Source organism: Sander vitreus, unplaced genomic scaffold (genome assembly GCF_031162955.1).
Source record: "Sander vitreus isolate 19-12246 unplaced genomic scaffold, sanVit1 ctg242_0, whole genome shotgun sequence".
Lineage (NCBI taxonomy): Eukaryota > Metazoa > Chordata > Actinopteri > Perciformes > Percidae > Sander > Sander vitreus.
Genome location: NW_027595415.1, coordinates 152,870 through 158,869, shown reverse-complemented (window position 1 = coordinate 158,869; position 6,000 = coordinate 152,870). Strand labels below are relative to the sequence as shown.

Below are 6,000 nucleotides of genomic sequence, written 5' to 3'. Positions count from 1 at the left end.
AAAAGGATGGATCCAAATCGGCAACCTGTATAGATCATATATATATATATATATATATATATATATATATATATATATATATATATATATATATATATATATATACTAACCAAGCAGAACAATGCAGCAAAGGTATGTCTTTGCCAATTGGATGAAGTGATCACAACCTAGTGGCTGTAGTAAGGAAAACAAAGGTCCCAAAAGCTGGACCACAAATCATTATTAAGAGAGCATGTAAATACTTCAATGAGAACCATTTTATAGAAGATGTTAGAAATATTTGCTGGGATAGTGTGTTGAGGCAGGATGATCCAGATGACGCTGTTGAGGTTTTTAATAAGTTGTTTGTAGAAATAATGGTATAAGCATGCACCTGTGAAAAAGAGAACTGTTAGAAATGTGAGATATTTTTGGATTGATGAGGAATTGAAGGATTGTATGGCACAGAGAGAGCAAGCAAAGAAAATGGCAAATAACTCCAATTATGAATCGTTTACCGCAAGCTAAGAAATGATGTGACTAAGTTAAATAAAAATAAAAAGATGTATTATGAAAATGCGATTAGGAATGCAAAGCATGACAGTAAGAAAATGTGGAATATTCTTAATGAGATGATGGGCAGTAAATCCAAATCTACTCCATCATTTCTTGAATCAGAAGGACACTTCATTACCAAGCCTAAATATACAGTGGTGTGAAAAAAGTGTTTGCCCCCTTCCTCATTTCCTGTTCCTTTGCATGTTTGTCACACTTAAGTGTTTCGGAACATCAAACCAATTTAAACAAAAGTCAAGGACAACACAAGTAAACACAAAATGCAATTTGTAAATGAAGGTGTTTATTATTAAAGGAGAAAAAAAAATCCAAACCATCATGGCCCTGTGTGAAAAAGTGATTGCCCCCCTTGTTAAAAACATACTATAACTGTGGTTGTCCACACCTGAGTTCAATTTCTCTAGCCACACCCAGGCCTGATTATTGCCACACCTGTTCACAATCAAGGCATCACTTAAATAGGAGCTGCTTGACACAGTAAGGTCCACCAGAAGATCCTTAAAAGCTACACATCATGCCGAGACCCAAAGAAATTCAGGAACAATTGAGAAAGAAAGTAATTGAGATCTATCAGTCTGGAAAGGGTTATAAAGCCATTTCCAAAGCTTTGGGAATCCAGCGAACCACAGTGAGAGCCATTATCCACAAATGGCGAAGACATGGAACAGTGGTGAACCTTCCCAGGAGTGGCCAGCCGCCCAAAATTACCCCAAGAGCGCAGCGACGACTCATCCAAGAGGTCACAAAAGACCCCACAACAACGTCCAAAGAACTGCAGGCCTCACTTGCCTCAGTTAAGGTCAGCGTTCATGCCTCCACCATCAGGAAAAGACTGGGCAAAAATGGCCTGCATGGCAGAGTTCCAAGGAGAAAACCACTGCTGAGCAAAAAGAACATCAAAGCTCGTCTCAATTTCTCCAGAACACATCTTGATGATCCCCAAGACTTTTGGGACAACATTCTGTGGACCGATGAGACAAAAGTGGAACTCTTTGGAAGGTGTGTGTCCAAGTATATCTGGCGTAGAAGGAACACTGCATTTCATAAAAAGAACATTATACCAACTGTAAAATATGGTGGTGGTAGTGTGATGGTCTGGGGCTGTTTTGCTGCTTCAGGACCTGGAAGACTTGCCGTGATAAAAGGAACTATGAATTCTGCTGTCTACCAAGAGATCCTGAAGGAGAATGTCCGACCATCTGTTCGTGTACTCAAGCTGAAACGAACTTGGGTTCTGCAGCAGGACAATGATCCTAAACACACCAGCAAGTCCACCACCGAATGGCTGAAGAAAAAACAAAATGAAGACTTTGGAGTGGCCTAGCCAAAGTCCTGACCTGAATCCTATTGAGATGTTGTGGTATGACCTTAAAAAGGCCGTTCATGCTCGAAAACCCTCTAATGTAACTGAATTAGGACAATTCTGCAAAGATGAGTGGGCCAAAATTCCTCCAGGACGCTGTAAAAGCCTCATTGCACGTTATCGCAAACGCTTGGTTGCAGTTGTTGCTGCTAAGGGTGGCCCAACCAGTTATTAGGTTTAGGGGGCAATCACTTTTTCACACAGGGCCATGATGGTTTGGATTTTTTTTCACCTTTAATAATAAACACCTTCATTTACAAATTGCATTTTGTGTTTACTTGTGTTGTCCTTGACTATTGTTTAAATTGGTTTGATGTTCCGAAACACTTAAGTGTGACAAACATGCAAAGGAACAGGAAATGAGGAAGGGGGCAAACACTTTTTTCACACCACTGCATTGCTAATCACCTCAATAACTATTTTAACAACAAAGTGGAAAAACTTACGGAGAAAATGTGCCAAACAAATAACATACAATCATATACCTTGATTAGAGATCAAATTATGACAGGAAAACAATGTACTTTTGAATTTACTGAAGTTGATGTGAGTTATGTGGAAAAGTTGCTACTCAGTTGTAAAGACAAACCATCTGGTGTGGATAATATGGATACAAAACGTTTGAAATTGGTGGCAAACTTCATTGCCATTCCAGTTAGCCATGTGTTGAATATGAGTTTAAAAAAAAAATCTTTCCAACAACATGGAAAACTGCTAAAATCATTCCTTTACCGAAGAATGCAACTGTACCATTTAGTGGCCCAAATAGTCGACCAATCAGTCTGCTCCCGGCTTTAAGTAAGATCATGGACAAAATTGCTTTTGAACAAATATAATGTTATTTTTTCAGTAAATGATTTATATACAGATTATCAACATGCCTATAGAGTTGGACATTCGACAGGCCCAGCCCTCACTCAAATGTCAGATGACTGGCACAGAGATATAGAAAATGAGAAATTAGTAGGGGTTTTTCGGTTGGATTTCACTGCGGCTTTTGATATCATTGATTACAATTTGTTATTAAAAAAACTAAAATGTTATGGTTTTGATTCAAGTGCAATACTTTGGCTAGAAAGCTATTTCGCAAATAGGACACAGACGGTGTACTTTAATGTGAGGTTTTCAGAGGTAAAATCAGTAAGCTGTGGAATTCCACAAGGAAGCTGTTTGGGGCCATTGCTATATTCTATATTTACCAATGAATTACCTTTAACCTTAACAGATGCAAAAATGGCGATGTATGCTGACGACTCAATATACATGGCAGCATCCACAGCTGAGAGGCTTACTAGTGTCTTGAATGAGGAATTGCAGTCGGCATTGGAATGGGTAACAAATAATCAACTAGTTCTTAATGTATCTAAAACCACAAGCATTGTATTTGGAACAAAAAATATGTTGTTTAATGAACCTAAATTAAATTTATATGTTGAAGGTAAGGCAGTTGAACAGGTACAAAGGACCAAGCTTCTTGGGGTTATAGTAGGCAGTAAATTATCCTGGTCTCATCACATTGATGGGGTGGTGATGGGGAGGGGTGGGATGTTCAAATTTTCTCAATAAAAATGTAATGGGAAACATCATTAAAAGAAATGGTCCTATCCCATTTGGACTACTGTTCAGGGGTTTGGTCAGGTGCTGCAATATCAACTATAAAGAAATTGCAAATTGCTCAGAATAAGGCCGCACACTGTTTACTAAGGTGCTCACTCAGATCAAGCGTTGATGCAATGCATGGCTGCCTATCCTGGTTAAGTGTAAGGAATAGATTAACTGCCTCATTGCTCAACTTGACTAGAAATATTTTAGTGACTAAACAACCAAGGGTGTTGTATCAGCAACTTGGTCTTAGTTCTGATAAACATGACTACAGCACTAGGCATGCTATGGAGGGCAGATTCACATTACCTAAAGTAAGAACAAACAAAGAGAAAAACACTGTAGTATATAGAGCTATGATTAATTGGAATGCAATGCCTAGTCATGTCATTCAAGAAAATATAAAAACCTCAATTCAAAGTGTTACTTAAAGGACATTTCCTAGCTGAGCAGTACTCTGTATTGGCTAATACTTAATGAATGCTGTTAGTATCATTGAGGGTTTTCTGTGTGCATTTGCTTGGTCATATTATCAGTGAACAATGTCATAATCTCATCTCTACAATCTGTGAATAATTTAAACTAGGTCCTGTGTTGTCCTGTGTTGGAGTGTCTTGTGTTGAATGTTGTTATGTCTTGTTATTATTTTTGTTGTTTCAGTGATGTATTGAATGTTGTTTTTTGGTGGTTGTTTTTAATGTAATAATGCATGGCAATGTATAGCGGCAAAAGTTTTGGGTGGACTCCAGGAATAATAGCTGTGGCTATGGCCCCAGCTAATGGAGATCCCAATAAATCAAATCAAATCAAATCCTAAACCTAACTGTCCCGTACTGTCCCTGAACAAGTGCGTAAATATGACAGCAAAGGAGACTTTTTGCGTCAATAAGAAACGCCAAAGGCACCTGACCGAGCGTCGCTTTTTGACACGATAGGAGTGAGAATGTGTTGCAACCAAAAGCTAAGTCTGCTTAGCTCTACAGATTTTTATTCTGGATCACCGCTGAAAACTGTAAAAAAGATTCTGTTTGGGTCTGTTGATGAGATTCTGTGTGCTTATTCTGTTTAAATGAAAGGCCAAAACCCAAAAAAGGAAGTCTTTTTAAAACAGTCACAGGTGTGCAGTTGAGAGGCAGCTGTTCATAAACTTGAAAAATACCAACATTATTAATAAGTTTAGGAGATTTCTGCAAAGAAGAGTACAGGCCGAAGGGGAAGAATAGAGAAGGGGAACTGCCCTGTTCTCACACTGACTTTATGTCTCAACCCCACATATGATCTGTCTTGCACAAGTGTTTCCTAAGATGAGCTGAGTTGTTTATCAGCAGTGTGTCAGAGAGTTGTCCCAACATGTCAAACCTCTGCGTCTGCAGCTCCACCTGTCAGAAGGTGTGGCCAATCAGCTTCCTTTAAAAAGGACTGCTTCTGTCCTGTTGGGCTCAGAGATCAGGGGCTTCCTCCGAGACTCTACAACCTGCAGACTGTTGTCAGAGACCTCCATCACATCCAGCAACCATCCAGCCAGCCGACCAATCACAGCAGGCTGACGCTTCTGGGCCATCCAGCCAGCCGACCAATCACAGCAGGCAGACGCTTCTGGCCCAGCATCAGCCGACCAATCACAGCAGGTAGACATCTCTCTGTCAGCGTCCACCTCTCCGAGCCTCTCTCCAGGTCTGAACTCTCTGCTTTCTGTAAAAAAAAAAAAACTGTCATTACACATATTTTTCCTGTGCTTTTAAAAATAACACAAAAATAGAGACTAGACTGTAAGTTTACGTAAAAGAACATGAAAAACATAAAGATAATTAATTGTTTTGCACTCTTTAACTAACACAGTGAAGAATGTTCCTGCAAAAAAACTGGAAAAAACATCATAATACTGTAAAATGATCAGTGTTTTACTGTCACTGAATTTACAGTTATTATTACTTTCACAGTTTTATAGCTATGTTTAATAAACCTATTTTAACCTAAGTTAATATAAAAAAGACGCTGAATTGACCTGTAACTGTGAATTATTAAAACTTCCATTTATTTAAATACATTTTTTTCTTTCCTCCCATCCTCTCTCCTCCTCTTTATGTCTCTCTCTCTCTGTCTCTCTCTCTCTCTCTCTCTCCCTCTCTCTCCCTCTCTCTCTCTCTCTCTCTCTCTCTCTCTCTCTCTCTCTCTCTCTCTCTCTCTCTCTCTCTCTCTCTCTCTCTCTCTCTCTCTCTCTCTCTCTCTCTCTCTCTCTCTCTCTCTGTCTCTCTCTCTCTCTCTCTCTCTCTGTCTCTCTCTCTCTCTCTCTCTCTCTCTGTCTCTCTCTCTCTCTCTCTGTCTCTCTCTCTCTCTCTCTCTCTCTCTCTCTCTCTCTCTCTCTCTCTCTCTCTCTCTCTCTCTCTCTCTCTCTCTCTCTCTCTCTCTCTCTCTCTCTCTCTCCCGCTCTCGCTCTCTCTCTCTCTATCTCTGTCTCTTTCTCTCCCTCTCTCTCTCTC

The 6,000-nt window shown here is 39.6% G+C and overlaps 1 protein-coding gene across 1 annotated transcript in view; it reads left to right on the top strand.

The window, feature by feature from the left end:
* The first annotated feature begins 4,862 nt into the window (after nucleotides 1–4,862).
* Nucleotides 4,863–6,000, top strand: part of LOC144513393 (phospholipid transfer protein-like) — a 114,739-nt gene continuing 113,601 nt past the window's right edge. The window contains exon 1 of the mRNA XM_078244461.1: nucleotides 4,863–5,194. The gene's annotated coding sequence lies outside the window, so the exon portion shown is untranslated. The remainder of the gene's footprint in view (nucleotides 5,195–6,000) is intronic.